The sequence below is a fragment of the Hirundo rustica genome, chromosome 33, assembly GCF_015227805.2.
Source record: "Hirundo rustica isolate bHirRus1 chromosome 33, bHirRus1.pri.v3, whole genome shotgun sequence".
Classification (NCBI taxonomy): domain Eukaryota; kingdom Metazoa; phylum Chordata; class Aves; order Passeriformes; family Hirundinidae; genus Hirundo; species Hirundo rustica.
The window spans coordinates 309074-329939 of record NC_053482.1 but is presented as its reverse complement, the minus strand read 5'-3'; the positions used below and the strand labels follow the sequence as shown (position 1 = coordinate 329939).

The window sequence follows — 20866 nt, the reverse complement described above, 5'->3', positions numbered from 1 at the left end:
AGTGGGAATGTTACCAAAAATTTGGTAAAATACAAAACTCCTTAACACCAATGTAGCATTTAGAAGCAGCGTTCTTTATTTGGCTGGGTGCATGGGGGAACAGCTCCTCACAAAGCCGTGCATGCTGAGTACAGGAAAGGTTCTGTTTATATTCTGTATTTTGCATTCATATCCATTGATGGTCCTGGACTAATCATACCTATGATAATCATTTCCCAGAAAATCATTTACATATTTCCCTCCCCTTTTGCAAGCACTCTTCTGTCCTGAGGGTCTCTCTGGTGGTCCCTGGTGGTCACAGACCCCAATGTTCCAGTCGGCCTGGCTGAGCTGGCAGGACACTGAGGCTGGTGAATTTCCAGTTCCCCTTCTTACACAATGGGCATTGTGTGGTTTCCATGGCCCAGTGGTTTTGGAGAATGAGCACTGTGTTAGCTCACCAGGTGTAGACCATTTATCATCAGGTAACATGAGGTCACAGAGTGGGCTATGACATAGCAGAGTGGGCTATGTGAGGTCATCAAGCAGCTATGACATCACAGGTCAGCTCTGTGACATCACAGAGCCATCTGTGACATCACAGGGAAGAGGTATGACATCATAGAGCTGGCTGTGACGTTACTGGGTGGCTGTGTGACATCACAGCAAGGCTGTGTGAGGTCACTGTGTTGATCATTCCACCCCAGACCCCCCTTACAGTTTCCCCCATGAAGTCCAATGCTGTTCATGTCCAGCAGGGTCCCCTGTCCACTGGTATCCCCCTGGTGCACCTGGAGCCACAGCCTCCCCCAAGGATGTTCCACAAATCAACCCCAGAGCCTGACACGGGGACAAGGGGCTGGGCTGTGTGACCAGGACATCAAGGACGTGCGTGATCCAGATCACTGCGGCCTGAGTTGGGTTCCCCAGGGCAGGAAAGATGTCTGGCAGCTGCAGCAGGGTTAGGGAAGGGCTCCAAGGTGGGGCTGGAGCCCTTTGGCTGTGAGCAGAGGCTGAGGGAGCTGGGCTTGTCCAGCCCAGAGCAGGGAAGGCTGAGGGGCTCCTCATGCCAGCCTGGCAGTGCCACCGAGGAGGTGATGGAGAACACAGAGCCAGGCTCTTCACCTGGGGCCTGGTGGGAGACAAAAGACAATGGGTGGAAGGGGAAGGAGGGGAGCTTCAGCCAGGACAGGAGGAAACCTTTGTTCCCATGGGCTCAGCCAGGTGCTGAGGTGCTGCCCCCTCCCCTTCCTTTGGGATTTTCCAATCCAGACCAAATCAAGCCTTGAACCACTTGGTCTGACCCAGTTTCTGACAGCTTGGGCTGCTGACTTGCTGAGGTCCTTTCCAATTCAGCTCTCTAACGATCCTGGGACAGTGCTGGGCCCTGTTTTACACTGGAGCAGAGCAGATGGGACAGGAGCCCTGCAGGGCTGTACAGGACTTGCTGCTTGCGAGGTGCACAAGCACGTCTTCATTAGCTGGGTCATTTGAGCACTTTTAAGAGATGTTAAAGTTTTCCCACCAGGAGAGACCAGGAACTGTACAATGGCAGGAGAAGAAATCCTGATGTTCCCCACTATTTGTATCACAGTCTGGACTTCTGTTTTTCATGGAGCTGTTCCTTCCCTTGGTTTTGTTGGCTGACAATAAATGAACATCCCTCTGTGTCTCAGGCAGCTCCTTCTGCAAGGAAAGCAGGTGGGAGTTGGTGCCAAGGAGCTGAAAGCTGCAGCTGCAGCCTGGAGAGGAGGAAGCTCAGATTTGCACAAGGCTGCTCTGAGTCCCAGGGGCTGGATGAGGGAAATGGTGGGATGGGGCTAGGGACCAAGTCTGATTGATTGTCAGCGATGAAGGGTTTTGATTTTCATATCTATTCAGACTGCAAGAGGACGTGCTCAGGATCAATATCAACTGGAGATTTGTGATACCAATCTATAAGCAGGAAAACAAAACTAAACAGGAGAAATAAATCTCCCTGCATTTTTCAAAGACATAGTGTATTCTCTTTGAACACACTTCTATAATCTGTCTAAGTAACCACATAAGAATTGAAGAGTTGAAATTAAATTATTCCCAGAGGCTTGTCTTTTTTAGGGTGTTTTGAAACATTAATGAGCCTTTGGCACTGAATTCCTGAACTGAAGAGCTGAAGACTGAACAAGTCTCTGGAGAACTAAAATTCATCAGGGAACCTCCAAGCTGCTGAGTATCCATCCTCAGCAGAGCAAAGGAATCTATTCTAAATAGATTCTAATAGATTGCTCAGCAGAGCAATCTATTTAAATTGAATACATTCCAGGGGTTTCCAGCTACTAAAGAGCCGTGAGCTCACATGCAGACACAGGGGCTCCATGGTGCCATCTGAGGGGTCTCTGGGCTCCTGAAGATCTGTTTGGTCACACTCAGTCACAGGGGCTCCATGGTGACATCCCAGGGGTCCTTAATCTTCCTAAGGGTCATGAGGTGACAGTCAGTCACAGGGCTGCACAGTGACAACAGAGGTGTCTGTACACTGCCAAGGAGCCAATTTGTCCCAGGCAGTGGCAGGAGTCCAGTGGTGACATCCCTGTGCTCCTAAAGAACTGCAAGGTCACAGACACTCACAGGGCTCCATGGGGACATCCCAGGAGTCTCCAGGCTGCCAAAGAGCCGGGATGTCACAGACACTCACAGGGGTTCCTGTCATGGGCAGAGTGGCAGCTTCAGGCAAGGTTTATTAAAGAGGCTCCAGTTGGGTCATGAGGTTTCCAAAAGACCCAATACCCCAATCATACCCCCAAGCTCCCCCAAACCAGGACCCCCAGGCTTTGTAAACTCCTTCTGTGAGAGGAGCCTGGGAGTGCCTGGATCCAATCCCAGCCCCAGACTTTGTCAAGGATTTCTGTGTAAAGGATTATACAGGTGGAATTGAACCTTTGTACAACTTTGTCCAACAGCATTCAGGATGGCAAACCAGAAGTATTTGTGCACATATAGATATGACTGATTATGATCATGATTAGACAGAAAGGTCTTAATCAGAATTACCCACTCCATAGGGTAGGAGCTGTAACACCTATTTTAATAGAGTGCTCTAGGAAGCAATTTTGAAGCAATACTATTAAAGCAAAACCAGTTATTAAGTAGAGATGGGTGTCATACCCCCAGACCAATGACCATTGGCAAATCTCTTTAGTTCAGCCTCAGGCAGTGACCTCGAGGGGTGTCCCCAGTCCAGGGAGGAATCTCCATACCCCACCAAGAAGGGAAATGTCAGGAAATGCTGCAGTTAAAATTTGGGACAGGGCTTTTCTTGTCTGTAGTGCTGCCCTGTCAGTGAGATGGGCCCAGGCTGTGCCAGCTCAGCAGCTCTGCAGAAACTCTCAGTGGTGTCACTTGGTTGTTCCTTTCTCTGGGAATTTTTCCAGCTCTGCCACAGCTTCAGCTCCCTCTCAGGATGTTGAACTTGGGGATGGAGGAGTCAGGCTGCTTTCAGCATTATTCACCCCAAAAGCAGCACGACCCCCCCTTCTTCATTCCCCACTGGGGGCTTTGCAAACAGAGCCTTGTTGGAGTTGTCTGAGCCCATTCCAGGCAGAGCCTCCTGCTCCAGCAGGAACTGCCTTTCCTGTGCCATGGCCAGGCCAGGTCCCACTGCAGGAAAAGCCCCAGGCCAGCCCCAACACAGTGAAGGCCTCGGGCACAAGTGCAGAGTGCTGGGAGCTGTGCCAGGAGAGCCTGGGACACCAAAGGCACCTGGGCAGCAGCAGCTCCCTGCAGGCCATGGCCAGAAGCCTCCCTTGGCAACCCGGCCTGGTGGCCACCACTGCAGAGCTGCTGGGGCAGGGGCTGATTTCTGCCTGGGCTCTGCCCCAGCCCACAGAGTGTGAGCTCAGCCCTGACTCGGGCACAGCCCTTGTGCCTGGGCCCTGCAAAGCCTAAAGGTCACCTGTGCCACCCTGGTGCCCATCCCTGGATCTGACACTGTCACTTCTGTACTTGCTGGTGCCTCCAACACTGAACCCCCTCATCTAGAGCCTGAGGAACCAGGAGTGTGAGGATGCCCTGAGGAATATGACCACTCTCTGCTTTTCAGAAACAATCAAGTGCCTCTGTTTCTGAATAGCATTCAGAATGGAACTCATTCCAGGCCCAGACTGCTTTGTGCCATGTGTCTTTTTTGTTATTCTATTCAGTGTATTCTATTTTTCCATTTTTAATTTTTTTACTTTTGATAATGTTTCTCAATAATGTTACATCAGTATCTACCATGCTGGTGATAAGCAGAGACAGTAAGGAGCCATCATCACTGTGCATTTATGTAAAATAAAGTGTCCTGCTCTGCCCTGTGTGTCCAAGATGTTTCCTCTGCCCTTCTCTGTCTCTGCAGGGGCAGTGCCTGTGAGCAGAGGTGGAGGGAAGAGACTCCCAGCACAGCAGCACAGCCAGGGACAATGGCCCTGGCTCTTCCCACATCTGCTCTTCCCAACTCCAGCCTCTCCTTCCCAGCCCTGCTGTGGCTGTCAGGCCCCAGTGCTCTGGCAGCTTGGTCACTGTCCTGCTGCGTGTCTGTGCTGTGCCCACAGGCAGGGACAGGCCATGGGCACTGCTGGGACACAGCTGGGCTCCAGCACAGCAGCTCCAGCAGCAAAGGGATCTCCTGAGGGCAGGGCAGGAAGGCTTTGCTCTCCCTGCAGAGTCACTCTCAGGAACAGGACCAAGGAACAGACTCTGAAGAGGCTCCTTGTGTTCCTTGTTCTCCCAGGGCTCAGTGGGATGAGATCAGGGTCCCAGTGTGGCCTTCAGGGGACTCAGGGCTGGGTCAGGTTCTGCTTGTTGGTGGCCAGGGCCCATCAGATGGGGAATGGTCTGTGCTGAACCTGGCTGGGCTCTGCAGCTTGTGCCAGGGCTGATGGCAGGGGAAGGTTTGTCTGGAGGCCCTTGGGAGCTGCCAGGAGAACACAGGGCACCTGCAGGGACAGTGTGTGCCAGGGATCAGCAGGGAGTGGAGCTCCCTGGGCACAGGCCTGGCCAGGGTGGGCTCACCCCGAGATCAAGGACTGAATGTGTGCTGTGAGCCAGGAGAGCTCTGCAGCCCCAGGGGACACAGCAGGCACAGGGAAAGGAGTCTGGGCACGGACTGCTCTGACCCTCAGGGAACTTCCCCAGGACGATGCAGGGCAGCCCCAAGGCCATGGGGCAGCCCTGGAACAAGGCAGGCACCTCTGAGCAGCCTCCATGGCCCCAGCAGAGCCTGTGTGGGAGGGGGTCAGTGCAGGGAGCAGCATCAGCTGCCTCTGTCTCCCAGCCTGAGCAGCAGAGTCCAGCAGAGGCAGCCCAGGGCCCCGGGCAGCACAGCCCCCGTGCTCTGCAGAGCAGCAGCCCCAGCTCGGGGCTGTGGGCAGCAGGGCAGGGGCTGCAGCAATGGCTGCTCAGGCCAGCACAGATGTGTTCCCCTGGGAAAGGCTCTGTGGGCAGCTGGCATGTGCCAGGAGCAGAGCAGGAGCCCGTGGCTGTGCAGAGGAGCCCTGGCAAGAGGCTGCCCTGTCCCTGGGGCAGCAGGAGCTGCCTGAGGAGCCCGGGGCCAACTCTGTGCTGCTGTGCTGGGCAGCGGGGCTGGCCCTGGGGCTGCAGGAGCTGCCTGAGCTGAGCATGTCCTGAGCATTCCAGACACAGAGTGGCTGTTCCTGACCTCCAGTGCCTCCAGTTCCTGCTGCAGGGACAGACAGGTCTGGGCTGCTCTGCAGGGCTGGGGCAGGAAGAGGAAAAAAATGGACCCTTGATTCTAAGAGTCCCTGCAGTGTCAAAATGATCTCCATGGTTCCATGAGGCCTCACAGCATCACACTGGTCCGTTGGTTCCATGTGGTCCCACAGTGTCACTATGGTCCCCTTCGTCACACCAGGCCCCGCAGTGTCACACGGCACCTTTGGTTCTGTGGGGCCGCAGTGTCTGTTCTGCTGGTGAGCAGGGTCAGCACCAAAGACACAGACACAAAGTTCAGGAATTCTGTGATTTATTATAATGCAAAACTGCAAAGAATCACCAAAGGAGAAGCTCAGCAATGCACCCAGTCATCACTACCAAAGATTGCCTGCAGTGATTAAGGAAGAGACAGCACCAGATGCCCTCAGACTTTCCCATCACCCAGATCCACACATCAGCTGGGGGAAGGTGTCACAGCCAAGGACTGCAGAGCCACTCCTGGACACTGGGAATTCCGGCAGGTGCCTCCAGCCACAGGTGAGGCTCCAACCTGGCTGTGAGAGGGCCCAGCTCTGACAGTGCTGAATAAACAAACTGACAGCACTTCTAGTGCAGGAACATCTGCTTTCATTCTCCTCTTGGGTTTCACCCAAAGCCTGGCCAGGGCTTAAGGAGGAACCAAGGGAGTTGACTTTGATCCTAAACTCCCAGACAAGGCCAGATGTCAGATTTCATGGCCTTGTCCAGTTTCTAAACACAGAAATGGCAATCCGTGTTTTACTAATGAGTGGATACATCTATCACCGCTCTAATGACCATTCATATTTCGCTAATGAGCAGATACAAAGAAAACCTTTGGTTGGAAGGTTCATCCAGAGGTCACCTTTGGCTCAGGGCCTGTTGTTCAGGCCTCACTCAGGCCTGTTGTCCAGGCCTTGGTACTTGAGGGACGTGGTTTAATGCTGGGCTTGACACTGCTGGGTGAGCGGCTGGACTCAATAAGCTCAGAGATCTTTCCAAACAGAAAGGATTCCATAATTCCAGGATTCCATCTGCTGGATTCAGCCAGGTCCATGTTAGCAGCATTGCTTTGCTCAAAACATTTCCTCTTGCTCAGCTCTTGAGGCCTAAGGCTTCAGCTCCTTCAGCTCCTGGTGCTAAGCTGCTCACGCTGAATGAGACAACTCACTGAGAAGAATACAGTTCATGCAATTCCTTCTGGGACACTGAGAGGGGAGGCTGTGAAAACAGGAGCATTGTTTGGTGTGGCCTCCTCTCTGCCCTTCACGCCTTTCAGCGCTTTGAAGCAGCCAAGAGCTTTCTCCAAGAGTGCAATGAAGCAGCTGTTCCTGCTCCCAGGTCTGGCTCTTCCCAGTCTCTGACCCTGCCTGGTTTTGTCCCTCTTGCTGTGCCCTCTGTGTCCCCTGTGCTCGGTGGCTGCTGCCCAGCACTGTGGAACTGGCACAGATCCAGTGGCTGAGACCCTCCTTTCTCTGCCCTTGGAGCTGCCTGCTCACAGCAGCCTTTTCCATCGGGAAGCTCCACGTGGAGAGGGAGTCCCCAGCCCTGTTCCTTGCACATCCTCCAGGAGCCCAGGGCTGCCATCTCAAGTCCCTGCTGGCCCTGAGGGCTCCCAGGTGCCTCAGGCTGCTGTGACACCACTGCACACGGGAGGGAAGAGTGGCAGGGGCTGTGCTGAAAGTCAGCTCCATGTGCTGCTGCTGCTGCTGTGGGGGTCATTTGTGCAGCCCTGCCCCAGAGTGAGGGATCAGATCCAGGCTTTGCTGCTGCTCCCTGGGGATCAGCCACCATTTGGTTGTTGCTGTCAGGGCCAGCAGAAGCGGTGGCTGGAGCAGCGGGTGCTGACAGTGCCCCAAGCCCCGGGGCTGGAGGGGTCCCTGGGCTGGGGCTGGCAGGGAGCTGCCCCTTGTTCTCCCTCTGCCTCCCGCAGAGCTGGGCCGGGCACAAGTGGGGCAGCACAGCAAACAGGGAGCCTGCCAGTCTCTTCCAGCCCTGTCTGCTCACAGTTTGGCCCTTGGAGCTTCAGGTAGACAAAGGCTACTTCTGCTCCCTTTGTGTGTCCCCGTGTTCAGCAGTGCTGCTCCATCAGTCTGTGCCCAGCAGTGGGGAAAAGCCTCAGCCCTGCAGGGCCAGGAGCTGCCGGGCTCTGTGTGAGCAGCTCAGTCAGTGGGATGGCAGCTGCTCTACACAGGAACCTGGAGCAGAGGACATACTTTTTTTAGGATGGGTTTTCCGCTTAAAAAAACAACAAACAAACAAACAAACGAAAAAAACCACCTGCCACAAAATGTGTTGTTAAAATTCTTCTGTAACTTTGGATTAAGAAAAAGGAAACTGATTATTTTGAAATGAGAACTAGTTATTTACTTTGTAACTGTGCGGGTGACAAGGATCCATCATCTGCCTTCTTTTAGAGATTTTGGGGAAGTTTTCCAATATTGAGTTATTTTAAATTGTGGTTGAAGCAATAGGCAACTGAAAGATGGATTGTGCATGACAGTGTCTTGATTGTAAAAATATTACAGTTAGAAACTTGGATGTAAGTATTGCAAATGAAATTTCAAAATCCCAATGGATTGTGTGACAGCAGCTTTTCCTTGAGGATGTGCAGCAATACAAATACTTCATCAGGGGGGTGGGGGGCTTGGGGCATTTTCCTGTGCCACTCTGAATGTCATGAAACAGGACTTAACCTGCCACCAGCCCAGGTCACCTTCTGCCATCGCAGCTCTTTGGACCTTGTGTCCCCCAGAGCAGACACAAAGTGTTTCTGCTGCACCCCCCATAGCATAAATCCACTGAGAGCTGGGATTTTCCCCAGGCTTGTGTCTCCATTGTGCCATATTCCTAAAGAACCAGCAGCTCATCCTGATGAATATGGCAAGTTACACGGGTGGTTGTCAGCTCCATTTCCTGCCTAGACATCCTGAAACTGCTTCTGAATGCTGCTCCCTTCATCTCCTGGACACCTATTCACACAGAGCTGGGAAAAAAAATCCCCTGGCCACCAGCTCACAAGTGAGTTATGCCAAAGTTAGAGCTCTGTGGGAAATCTCTATGCATTCTTATCGTTTTAATGTGTCTGTACATGGGGGTGTGCACTGATGTGTCTTGTACTGAAAGGAAGGAGTGTGCAAGCAATGTGACTGACACTTTCACTCTCAGTGTTCATTCCATACCGAAGAGGACAAAGACATTATAGAAACCCTTGAACAGACAAACCCTTCTGTCCATGGATAGAGAGACATGCAAGAGCCCCTGGCACACACAGACCCTTCTATCCATGGATACAGAGACATGCAAGAGCCCCTGGCACACACAGACCCTTCTATCCATGGATACAGAGACATGCAAGAGCCCCGGGCACACACAGACCCTTTCCCCACAAGCTGCAGGACATGAGAACACAACCCTTGCAAACACTGACTGCAAGCCACAGCTCTGGGTGCTCCCCATGAAGCTCAGCTCTGGCACCACTGTCTTCCCCAGGCTCCAGGGGATGCAGTGGGAGCCCGGCTGGGCTCTGCCCTGGGGCCATCCTGCAGGGAGAGCTGGAAACAGGGAGCATTTAGGTGCCACAAACAGCCAAGCCAGGGGCGCAGGGCAGCTGGTCCAGCCCGGACTGCACTGCTGTGTGCTGTGCTCTGGGGCTGGGGCTCTGCGCAGAGGGGACTGCACTGGTGTGTACCAGAGGAGACAAAGAAGCTTCAGCTTTAGTCTAACTGAGCAGGGTGGGTGAGCTGGGAAGAGAGGGGAGGCTCAGGGGGATTCACAGAGCTCATGCTGCTGGAAGGGTGAGGAAAAGGGAGAGGGAACTCAGCAGTGAGGAGAGCTGAGGGCTGGAGAGCAGCTCTGAATGACACTAAAATGCCACTGTACCTCTGAGACATTGCTGTTCTTCTGCCAGGGACAGGATGAGTCCCTAAGCCTGGGACTCGGCCTCCCTCATGGTGAGGGGCATCAAGGAAGGCAACAGTGTGACAGAGACTGTGATGGGCTGGGAACTCACTGGGGGAAAGGAGGGAGCAGTTGTGAAGTAAAAGGCAGCTGGGGGAGAGAACTGTTCAGGGAAGGGCTGAGCTACAGCTTGAGCAAGATGAAAAATGTCATTTAGGGTCATCCTAGATTGATTTCATTTCACAAGGTATTGAAAAGGTTTAATTTAGGGGAGATGTCATGTTTTCCCTTGGAGATGTACATTCTCCAAACTTGAGCAGCACTGCCAAGATGTTCAAGCAAGTCTCTGCTGCAGGTCACACCGTTTCTTCTTTGGCTGATTCCGGTGCTGAGCTCCAGCAGAGCCCTGGCAGAGCCCAGAGCAGCCTCAGCATCCGCAGAGCCCGGCTGCAAGGAGAGAAAGCAGAAACCGCCCATCAGCTGAAGGCTCCTGTGCCCTTGTCCCAGCCGCCTGCGGTGCCCAGGCAATGCTGGCCGTGCTCAGAGCGGTGCCCAAAGCTGCCCATCATTGCTGCCTTTGGCAGCAGAGCAGGAGGGCAGGACATGTGCCCAGCCTGCAGCCAGCCATGGCACATCCACCTCCTCAGCAGCTGCCCAGAGCAGGATGCTCCTGTGCTCGCTGCCATCTCCCAAAAGCTCTTATCCCACCCATGCCAAGAAGATGGGGACCCACCTCACGCCATCTGCCACTGGAAGAAAAGCTGCTCCCAAAGGATGTCCTCAGCCTTCTCCTAGGGCACGGCCCATCCATGCCACAGCTGGTCCCAAGCACTTCCCCATCCAGACTGGACACTGCCTGGAAGGCTTCCTTTAGAAAAACAAACAACAAATTAAGAAAAATAGATTACAGACAAAAAGGGGAAACAAGGGAAAAGATAAAATATCTTATGTTAGTCACAGCTTGAGGAAGGCCCAACCCCTGCATGCTAAGGAAAAACCCACCCATGGGTGAGGGAAGCCCATGCTTTCTCCTTCCCCCCTGCACTGCCCCCCAAAAGTGATGGTGATCCCAAAGCAAACAAGGGGAGTGGAGCAGCTCAAGCCCTTCCTTGACTGCAAAGCAAAGCACCGGGGCACAAGTGCTGGAGTCCCACCTCTGCTCCTGCCATGGGGGTTTGTTTGTGTCGGGCTGGCTGCCCCAGCCCCAGCCCAGGGCACGGTGGGTGGTGGGGGCTGTTGGCAGGGCCAGGAGCCAACTCCCATTTTGTAACCACCCCAGCCCATGGCCCCAGCCCTGACAAAAATCAGCCTGGCAGCCCACTGAAGAATCAGTTGCATCAGCCCTGGCAAAGGGGGAACCTTTGGTTCCTGGCCAGGGTGTGCAATGCCCAAATCTGGGAGCATCCCCCTGTATGTGGACTCATCTGCAAATTCACTGTGGAGCCTGGCTTTGAAGAAGGTTCCAGAATCAAAGTCCATCAACTTCAGCTTTGTGCTGGCCAGGTCGAGGAAGAGGTTGTCATCCTTGATGTCATCCTCGCTGTCTCCAGCAGCAGCAGCCCCACCTGGTACAGCTCCTCCAGGGGCTCCTTCTCCTTGCCCTGGGGGTGAGACCAGGCTGTCAGTGTTCTGCCCAGGGCCCCAGCTGTCAGTGAACCAGGACAAGCCAAACCAGCTGGGATGGCAGCCACCAGTGCTGGGCAGACACGCTCAGCTCCAGCACAAGGGCTGCGTGTTCCCATCTGATGATCCCAGTGCAGTGACACAGACAGCAGAAAAAAGTCTGGGTTTCTTTGCTTCTGATTGCCAAGGCATGTGTGCAGCTGTAACTTACCTGGGCCCTGCATCAAAGGGTGCCTGTGGCTCTCTCCCATCTTCTATGGCAGATGAATATCCTGCATCCAAGGATCACAGAAGAGGTCTTCTAATGAGGGCCTTTCTACATCTGGCATGGATAAGCACCACTTTATAAGATCTTGGCACTCTGGGGAGAGAAACCAGAAAGCGCCGGTCAGTTGGAGAAGGCTCCTGTCTGCTTTGCCCCACTATTCCCATGCCCAGGCCATGCTGGATGTGCTCAGAGCTGGGCCTAAACTTTCCCATCAATTCCCTGTTTTGGAGGAGAGCAGGAGAGCAGGACATGTGCCACCTCCTCAGCAGCTGCCAGAGCAGGATGCTCATCAGCCCGCTGCTGTCTCCCAGCACTGGTATTGCCCCCATGCCCAGAGATGAGGATCCACCTTGAGAGAGCCATTGTGGCAGCGAGAGCTGATGGTCCCAGCTGATGTTCTGGCCCTTCCTGAAAGGGTGCTCCCCGCAGACCATCTGGTGCAGCAGGATGCCCAGGGACCAGATGGTAGCTGGCTTGCCGTAGTACCAGCCAAAGTGGGTCCATTCCGGGGGACTGTATGACGGTGTTCCTATGGAATACAGATGGAGCTCATCAGGGGGATGCTGCTGCTCCCAGAGCCTGGCCCCAGCATCCCTGGGCATGCGGAGGCTGCCCCAGTGGCACGTGGTGTGACCCGCTGCCCTCTCACCAGCACCTGGGACTTGTGGACAACCCTGGGGTGAGAAAAGAAGCCACTGGTGTTGGAAGAGGGCAGTGTAGGTTTTGGCAATGCCCAACCATGACAACGAAAATCCCATTCAGTGCTGGGGAAAAATCATGCCTTCATCCTCCCTGCCTGCATTGCCCCAAAAAAATCTGAAGCCAAGGCAAACCAGGCGAGTGGAGCAGTGCAAGCCCTTTCTCACCTGCACACCAAACTGGCTGCTGCACAGGTTCTGGCTCCACCCCTCTCTGCCACCCCCACACACGGGTGTTTCTGTCAGGCTGGCTGCCCCAGTCCCAGCCCCAGTCCTGGCCAGAGTGGCTGGAAAAGGCTGCCAGCACGGCTGGAAGCTGACTCCCACCTGTCCCTGCTCAAAAGCAACTTGGCTGAAGACTCAATGCCATGACTGGCAGCAAAAGGGAGAATCCCTGCTGCTACACCCAGGTTGGGTCATGAGGTGTTGGGCCAGGAGATGTCCAGAACTGGGAGCACACCCCTCTGTTGGCTCACCTGCAAAGTGAGTGTAGGCCGTGTCTTGCAGGTAGGTGCCACAGCCAAAGTCGATTAATTTCGCCTGCCCGGTGGCCAGGTCAACCAGGATGTTCTCTGGTTTGATGTCCCTGTGCAGGACCCCGCAGCTGGTGCAGTGCTGCACGGCCTCCAGCACCTGGCGGAATAGCTCCCGCGCCACCTCCTCGGACAGGAACCCCCGTGCCCGAATGAAATGCCGGAGGTCCTGACATCGTTCCGGGCGCTCCAGCACCATGACGATGTCATTGGGGAGCTCAAGCCACTCCAGCAGCTGGGCGACACCAGGGAAGCCAGTGGAGACCTTGTGCAGCAGCACGATCTCCAGTGGTGCGCTGGTGCCGTTGGGCTGCGGGAGGAGCACGATGCCGTTAGTGAGGCTGATGCCGTGCCAGGGCTGGGGAAGCCCTCACCCAGCCCGGGATGCTCTGCACCCTGCGCTGGCCCCACGCCCTCTCTCCCTCCAGGCATCCTTGGGGCTTCCACCCTGCCGGGGCTCGGCTCATCCCCGCCCAGCACGCCCCGGCTTCTCCCGCTGGCCCCGCTCACTCACCAGCTGGTCCCAGTGCCGGACGCGGTTCCGTGGCACCCTTTTGATGGCCACCTGCAAACCAAGGGGAGCAGCGGGATGAGCTCAGCACCCGCCCTGCCCAGCCCCATCCTCCATCTCCTGCGCCCGCCGCCGGCCCCGCCGCTCACCGGGGCGCCGTCCGAGAGCCGCGTCGCCGCGAAGACGCTGCCGAAGCCGCCGCGCTCCAGGAGCGACCCCACTCGGTACTGCTCCTTGAGGCCGTGCTGCGCCTTCCCTGCCGGCGAGACGCGGCTGTCAGCGCTCGGCCCGGGGCCAGGAACGGCCCCCGAGCGCCCCTCAACCGCCCCGGGCCGGGCATCCCCAGGCGTTCGCTCCTTGGGACGCGACAGCGGCGGCTCGGGGCCGGCGGCCGCGCTGCCGAGCGGCGGAGCTCGGGCCGGGGAAGCCGCAGCGGAGGCGGCGGGAGCGGCTGCGCCGCGTGTGTCCTCTGCGGGGCCCGGGAGGAGCCGGGGCCGGGGCCGGGGCCGGGGCCGGGGCAGGGGCCGGGGCCGGGGCCGGGGCCGAGCATGGCTCAGGTGCAGCCAAAGGGCAGCGATGCCCCCTTGGCTCCAGGCACTGATGCCCGCCCAGCATCGCCACCGCCAGTACGGCCAGAGCCGGGCCGAGGGGAGACCGCGGCGGGACGCCCGGGGCCGGGGGCGGGCTGGGGGCATGGCCCGGCCCGGCAGGGGAGAGGAAGACTGGGAGAGGAGGGGGACACCGGGAAAGGGAGACCGGGAGAGGGTGCGGGACTGCGGGATAGTGTGCGGGACTGAGGGAGAGGGAGGGAAGAAGCAGGAGGGAGTCGACAAAATCTCCTCTTTGGCTTATGCCGCTGTTGCTGCTGCTGCTGCTGCTGCTGCTGCTGCTGCTGCTGCTGCTGCAACTGAAGCCCCGGGGCCGTTTTTCCCAGTGTCCGTTTGTCCGTTGCCCGCTCAGCCCTGCGCCGAGCCCCGCGCTCCCCGGGGGCAGCCCCTGAGCCTGTCCAGACACGGGAACTTTGCAGTGTTGAGCCAAGACCCAGAGTCTTGACTCCTGCACGGTGGCACAGGAATCCCCTTGGCTGATGCTGTGCATTGTCCCTGCTGAGGGTCAGACACTGTCAGAGCACATTCCCTGAATGCAGCATTTGTACCTGACCCAAGCACTGCACCTGTGTCTCCAGCATTGCTTTCCAAGAAAAACAGGGGAAGGCAAACTGGGTGTAACTCATGGTATTTTACAGTGTCTGAAATTTGCCAACTCATGGATCTTAGAGTTGAGTTCCATTTGGAATTGATGGGATGGAGAAGTAGTGCAAGACGGAAAAGGGGAGCATAGAAATAAATAGAGAAAAACATCTTGGAATGTTTCTTTCCATTTTCTTTTCATTTCTTAAAAGCTCTTTCAGTTTTCCCAGAATTTGCTCCACAATCCCATTTGCTCTTTCCAAGAAACTTTCCTGGAGAATGAGGTGCAGCTTCTGGCACAAGCTGTGCCACCAGCTGCAGCTTCCCTTGGCTTTCCACACTGTGCATGCAGCAGGAGTCTTGCAGCAAAGCAAGAAAAATATTTGATAAACATGACAACTTGTTCTTTCTTTTCCTTGTGGGCTGGGGAGTTGTGCCATTGGTAAGGTTTTCATTGTTACTGTTCTCCCCTAATAAAACAGGACAGGGTTCCAGTGGTACCTACTGGGAATCTGTTATTGTCAAACCTGACAGGAAGAAGAAGAGGTGGACAACTTATTCTATAAGCAGCTGGAGAATGTTTCAGGATCACCAGCCCCTGTTTTTGTAGGTGACTTTAACCTACCAGACATCTGCTGGGATCTCCATACAGCAGAAAAGAGGCAGTGCAGGAAGGTTTTGGAGTGTGTGGAGAACAACCTGTTGTCACAGCTGGTGTGTGCCCACCAGGGGATGGACTATGTTAGACCTGTTGTTTGCAAATAGGGAAGGAAAGGTGGGAGATGTGGTGGTTGGAGGATGCTTGGGACAGAGTGATCAAGAAATGAGAGAGTTTTCGATATTGGGTGAAATCAGGAGGAACATCAATAAGACTTTTACACTAAACTTCAGGAGGGCAGACTTTGGCCTCTTTAGGAGACTTATTCAGCGAGTTCCTTGGGAAGCAGCCTTTCAAAACAAAGGACTCCAGGAAGGGTGGGCATGCTTCAAAGCAGAGATCTTGAGGGCAGAGGAACAGACTGTGTGCTGAAAGATGAGCTGACGAGGCAAACGTCCATCCTGGATGGGCAACAGGGTTTTGAAAGATCTTAGGAATAAAAAGAGGTTGTATCATCTTTTGGAGGAGGGTCAGGTCTCTCAGGAGATATTTAAGAGAGTTGCTAGGGCATGTAGATAAAACAGTAGGGTGGCCAAAGCTCAGTTCAAACTTAATTTGACAGCTTTTGTAAAGGATAATAAAAAATGTTTTTACAAATATATTAGAGGCAAAGGAAGGGTAACACCAACTTTTGTTCTCTGCTGGATGTGCAAGGGAACTCAGTAACTGCAGATGAGGAGAAGGCAGAAGTGCTTGATGCCTTCTTTGCCTCAGTCTTTAGTGGGAAGACAGCTTGTCCTCAGGACAACTGCCCTCCTGGGCTGGTAGATGGTGTCAGGGAGCAGAATGGTCCCCCTGTTATCCAGGAGGAGGCAGTCAGAGAACTGCTGAGATGCTTGGATGTTCATAAATCTATGGGCCCAGATGGGATCCATCCCAAGGTGATGAGGGAGCTGGCAGATGAGCCTGCAAAGCTGCTCTCCATCATTTACCAACAGGGCTCACTGGTGAGGTTCCAGGTGACAGGAAGCTGGCCAATGTGACACCATTCTCAAGAAGGGTGGGAAGGAGGATCCTGGTAATTAGAGGCCAGTCAGCCTGACCTCAGTACCCGGTAAGGTCATGGAGCAGTTTATATTGAGTGTCATCACACAGCACCTGCAGGATGGCCAGGGTATCAGACCCAGGCAGCATGGGTTTAGGAGGGGAAGGTCGTGTTTGACCAGCCTGCTCTCCTTTTATGACCAGGTGACCCACCTGGTGGATGTGGGAATGCTGTGGATGTTGTGTATTTGGACTTCAGCAAGGCCTTTGGCACTGTCTCCCACAGCACACTCCTGGAAAAGCTGGCAGCCCACGGCTTGGACAGGAGCACTCTTTGCTGGGTTAAGAACTGTCTGCATGGCCGGGTCCAGAGAGTGATGGGGAACGGTGCTGCATGCAGCTGGCAGCCAGTCACCAGTGGTGTTCCTCAGGGGTCTGTGCTGGGGCCAGCTCTGTTCAGGATTCTTATTGACGACATGGATGAGGGTAATGAGTCTTTCCTTAGCAAATTTGCAGATGACACCAAGCTGGGAGCATGTGTAGATCTGTTGGAAGGTAGGAGGGCTCTGCAGAGAGACCTGGAACCGTTGGATGGGTGGGCAGAGTCCAATAAGATGAGGTTTAATAAGTCCAAGTGCAGCGTCCTGCATTTTGGGCACAATACCCCCTGCAATGTTGTAGTCTGGGGACAGTGTGACTGGACAGTGCCCAGGCAGAAAGGGACCTGTTCCACTGATGGACAGCAGGCTGGACATGAGCCAGCAGTGTGCCCAGGGGGCCAAGAAGGCCAATGGCACCTGGCCTGGATCAGGAATGGTGTGGCCAGCAGGAGCAGGGAGGTCATTCTTCCCCTGTACTCGGCACTGGTGGGGCCACACCTGGAGTGCTGTGTCCAGTTCTGGGCCCTCAGTTTAGGAAGGACGTTGAGACACTTGAGTGCATCCAGAGGAGGGCAAGAAGGCTGGTGAAAGATTTGGAACACAAGTCCTGTGAGGAACAACTGAGGGAGCTGTTGTTGGTTATCCTGGAGAAAAGGAGACTCAGAGGTGGCCGTATCTCTCTCTACAATTTCCTGAAGGGTGGTCGTAGTCAGCTGGGGGTTGGTCTCTTTCTCCAGGCAGCAACCGACAGAATGAGAGGACACAGTCTGAAGCTGTGTCAAGGGAAATACAGGCTGCATATTAGGAAAAAGAAGGTGTGATAAAATATTGGAATGATCTGCCTGGGGAGGTGGTGGCAGCACCATCCCTGCAGGTGTTTGAAAAAAGTTTGGATGTTACACTCAGTGCCATGGTTTTGTTGAGGTGTTAGGGCATGGGTTGGACTCAATAATCTTGAAGATCTCTTCCAATATAGTGATTCCGTGATTCTGTGAATTGTTAGGGAGTACAAGCCTGGCTGAATGCAGAGAAAGAATCTCCATAGTCTGCAGCCAGAAGTGGAGAGTTGTGTGATAATCATTTCAACAACACCATGGACATTTCGAAAGTGATCCAGAACGTGAAAATGGGCTGAAAGAGGGAATTTGTTCCTGTGTTCAGTTTTGATGATTCTACATGTCATGCACTGATCTAAGTCAAGAGTACAATCAGTTCATTGGAAGCAGCAGAACAAGCTCTCAGAGCAGATGACAGAAAGAATCTGAAAAGGGGAAATACAGGGAATGACTTGGTGGATTTGATCTGTAAAGAAGTGTCACATTTTCCTAATAATTTCCAATCCATTCCCTCTGCTTTTGTCCTTCCTAACAAGGCCATTTGCATCTCAGATTTCCCATGAAATGAGAATCCTGAGCTTGTGGAACTGCCTGAAGATGGCCTGTTCCTCTGCAGGAACACTCAAACTGGAACAAGAGCCTGAACCCTGTCTTGGGAAACCTCCTCCCAGCTGGAATTTGTGCTCTGCTGGGAGAGGAGGAGGAGGAGGAGGAGGAGGGGGAGAACGATGGGCGCTGTGTGTCAGGAGCAGGAGGTTTGGGCCGCAGGACATTCCGCCTGTGCCGCTGCCCCGCAATCGGCGGCCGTGCCCGGGGCTCTGGGCCTGGCCCCGCGTGCGCTGAGCTCCCGACACTGCGGGAGCTCCCCGGGCTGGGCTCAGGTTCTGCTGGGACTGGGCAGCAGGCTGGGCTCCAACTGGGATCAGCAGCAGCTGGAAATACCTCTGGGCATCTCCACTTTGGGCTGCTGCTCAGAAGCAACGATGAAGCGAGTTGAGAAGTTCTCGTTTCTTTTTCTTCTGGTTGATTTTTTAATTTTATTTGACTCTCCAGAGGCAATTTCTGATGGCCTCTGTCAATTGATTCTATTTCAGCAGCACAAGCATCAGGGCTGTTTTTGGGCACTGCAAATGTCACCTGTGTGGCTGGTTCCGCAGTGTCATAATGGACCCTTGGTTCAATGAAGTGCCTGGCCTCCCACAGCCTCTCAGAGACCCTTTTCCCCCTCAAGGTCCCTCACAGCCCCTCACAGCTCCTCACAGCCCCAGGCACGGGGCTCCTCCCAAAGGAGAAGGGGTCGGGCCCTGCTTGTTCTCCTTTGATTTCGGTCCCTTCCCAGCCATGAGTAAAGAAAGGCTGAAATGGAGCCTTTCCCCAGCGTTTCCCTCGGGGTTCATTGCGGCTGAAGCTGTGTGCTGGCGCTGGCCCCAGCGCCAACATCCCTGCAGCCGCCCAGGCCTTTGCTGTCCCCCCGTGTCCATTCCCTGTCCCCGAGTCCCGCCCGGCTCTGGCAGCAGCAGGAGCCGCAGCGCAGCGGGCGCCGGCCCGGCCCAGCCGGGGCTCCCGGGCAGGAGCAGCAGCAGCGCCGGCCCCTTCCCACCTGCTCCTGCCTCGGCTTCCCAGGGGATTTTCCAGCTGAATTTCTGGAGTAGGGCAACAATCACCCACAAACAGCCCTGATTCCTCCGGGCCTGGCTGTGCTGCCCTGAGCCAGCCTTCAGAGAAAGGAAGGATCGGGTTCCAGCGCTGTTTTCAGCACTGTTTTACTCACCCTGAGGTGACAGCAGGAGGCTGCTGCTGCCTTTGCCTTGGGAATTGTAGATCATGGCTGCTCTTGCCCCTCTTCTGCTTGCCACTTGAATTTTATCCATAAAACTGCAATTGCCTCTTTCGATTGGTGCCATTTAGAGTGCCTTTGTGACAGGGAACTCTGGCATCATGAGTAGCAGATCTCCAAATGTTCACAGGTCCCTGAGCTCAAAGCTGAGGAGAGTTAAAGCCACACAGGCCACATTTGCAGTGCCCAAAAACAGCCCTGATGCTTGTGCTGCTGAAATAGAATCAATTGACAGAGGCCATCAGAAATTGCTTCTGGAGAGTTAAATAAAATGAAAAAATCCACCAGAAGAAAAAAAAAGAATGAGAACTTCTCAACTCGCTTCATCATTTCTTCCGAGCAGCAGCACAAAGTGGAGATGCCCAGAGGTATTTCCAGCTGCTGCTGATGCCAGTTGGAGCCCAGCCTGCTGCCCAGTCCCAGCAGAACCTGAGCCCAGCCCGGGGAGCTCCCGCAGTGTCGGGAGCTCAGCGCACGCGGGGCCAGGCCCAGAGCCCCGGGCACGGCCGCCAATTGCGGGGCAGCGGCACAGGCGGAATGTCCTGCGGCCCAAACCTCCTGCTCCTGACACACAGCGCCCACCGTTCTCTCCCTCCTCCTCCTCCTCCTCCTCCTCTCCCAGCAGAGCACAAATTCCAGCTGGGAGGAGGTTTCCCAAGACAGGGTTCAGGCTCTTGTTCCAGTTTGAGTGTTCCTGCAGAGGAACAGGGCATCTTTCAGGCAGTTCCACAAGTTCAGGATTCTCATTTCATGGGAAATCTGAGATGCAAATCCCTTGTTAGGAAGGACAAAAGCAGAGGCAATGGATGGGAAATTATTAGGAAAACATGACCCTTCTTTACAGATCAAGTCCACCAAGTCATTCCCTGCATTTTTCCTTTTCAGTTTCTTTCTGTCATCTGCTCTGAGAGCTTGTTCTGCTGCTTCCAGTGAACTGACTGTACTCTTGATTTCTATCAGTGCATCAGATGTAGAAACATCTAAACTGAACACAGACACAAATTCCCTCTTTCAGCCCATTTTTGTGTTCTGGATCACTTTGAAGATGTCCATGCAGTGTTGGAATGATTATCACACAACTCTCCACTTCTGGCTGCAGACTCTGGAGATTCTTTCTCTGCCTTCAGGCAGGCTTGTATTCCCTAACAATTGACAGAATCATGGAATCACTAGCTTGGAAGAGATCTTCAAGATCATCGAGTCCAACCCATGCCCTAACACCTCAACAAAACCATGGCACTGAGTGTAACATCCAAACTTTTTTCAAACACCTGCAGGGATGGTGCTGCCACCACCTCCCCAGGCAGATCATTCCAATATTTTATCACACCTTCTTTTTCCTAATATGCAACCTGTATTTCCCTTGTGTCCTAGGGTAACGTTATGATGCCTGTATCCCCAATTGTCTGTTCTGTTTGTGCTGTATATTGAGTCCTGTGCCTTTAAGACTGGTTCTAAGAGCAAGGAGAAGCGCGGAGTTTGTTTTGAGAAAACTGCCTGACTCCTCCACATTCTTCTGCGGACGGGGTGTTCGGCAGAGGCTTGGAGAGACTGCAGGACAGATTTTTTTTTCTTTGCTTTGAGTTAGTTTCAGCTAGCTAGGGCAGAGAATTTCCCTGGACTGTTTTTTTCCTTTTTCTTGGAACTGTTTAAACCTGCTCTGGACTGAAAACCCAGGGGAGCACTGGGGGCTGCACCTGCAGCCCACCGGGGCCTGGACCTTGGCATTTTCCAGCAGCGCCGGAGAGACTGGGACTGAGGAG

At 54.4% G+C, this 20866-nt stretch overlaps 1 pseudogene; it reads right to left on the bottom strand.

Moving 5' to 3' along the window:
• Positions 1-11462: 11462 nt before the first annotated feature.
• On the bottom strand, positions 11463-20575 carry LOC120764637 (serine/threonine-protein kinase pim-1-like; annotated as a pseudogene).
• Between the last annotated feature and the right edge of the window lie 291 nt (positions 20576-20866).